The sequence below is a fragment of the Fulmarus glacialis genome, unplaced genomic scaffold, assembly GCF_000690835.1.
Source record: "Fulmarus glacialis isolate BGI_N327 unplaced genomic scaffold, ASM69083v1 scaffold20951, whole genome shotgun sequence".
In the NCBI taxonomy this organism is placed as follows: domain Eukaryota; kingdom Metazoa; phylum Chordata; class Aves; order Procellariiformes; family Procellariidae; genus Fulmarus; species Fulmarus glacialis.
Genome location: NW_009193672.1, coordinates 15033 through 15978, shown reverse-complemented (window position 1 = coordinate 15978; position 946 = coordinate 15033). Strand labels below are relative to the sequence as shown.

The window sequence follows — 946 nt, the reverse complement described above, 5'->3', positions numbered from 1 at the left end:
GAAAGAGTCCTCATAATTCACAGCTGGTCTTTGAAAAGAGACCACCTCAGTGCCACTGTACGGAGGTCTCTGTCCTGCATGCCAGGTCTGCCTGGTGGGAAGGTGAAGGATGGGAGAAGGACCGGGCAAGCCTGATCTGAACTGCTTTGTGGCCCTGGAGCCCACCCTGAGAAACTGCTGGAGCCCTGTCTTGCATTAAAGACCGCAGGTCATTCTGGCCTGTCTCCATTAGCAGCATCTCGTGGACCGTTTTTGGCAGCCTACGGGCTCCTTGCTTAAATAGGTGGTGGGTCTCTGAGCAGTTGCCCTACGTATATCAGTCAGGTTCATGTTCAGGTCTCAATTCCCTCTTGCCAATGACGTGCCTTTGGTGGTATTTTTGTGCAAGATCCTTTAAAAATGCTGGGGTTTGCAGGGCTGTATCACTTGGTGCTTTCCATTCTACCGGGAGATTTTAAATCTAATCCCTTCCCAAGACCACACTGAAGCCAGGTTGCCATTGTATCCGCACAGTATCTGCCACTTAGTCAGAGCAAGGCGTATCCCCAGGAACCTCCTATTCAACATCACCACATGCTACAAGCTGAGGACATGAGGTGGGACAAAGGCTGCCTCACCATCCACCCCCTTACAGGTCCAAACTCTACGGGGCAGCAGCTGCTTTCAACAAAAAATGAAAGAGAGGGCAAGGAAACGTCTGGGCTTGTTTCTCCTAAGAACCGTGGGAGTTGTGCATGAACAGGGGCCTTTCCAAAATGTCAGCTTTGCTTTAGGAATAGATTTGGGGTGGTTTGAAATAATATTTCAAATTAAAGCTGTGTTTCTAAAAAAAAAAAAAAAAACCCGCAAAAAACCAAAAACCACACATGATCAACAAAAATGTGGATTTTGAAAACAGAGAGGAATCAGATTCAGTTAACAATTTTAGCTTGTTCTTGCTCATGAT

General features: G+C 47.0%; 1 protein-coding gene across 1 annotated transcript in view; it reads left to right on the top strand.

The window, feature by feature from the left end:
- LOC104083884 (kalirin-like) overlaps positions 1 to 946 on the top strand; it is a 35751-nt gene that overhangs the window by 25099 nt on the left and 9706 nt on the right. The gene's annotated exons all lie outside the window — the stretch shown is intronic.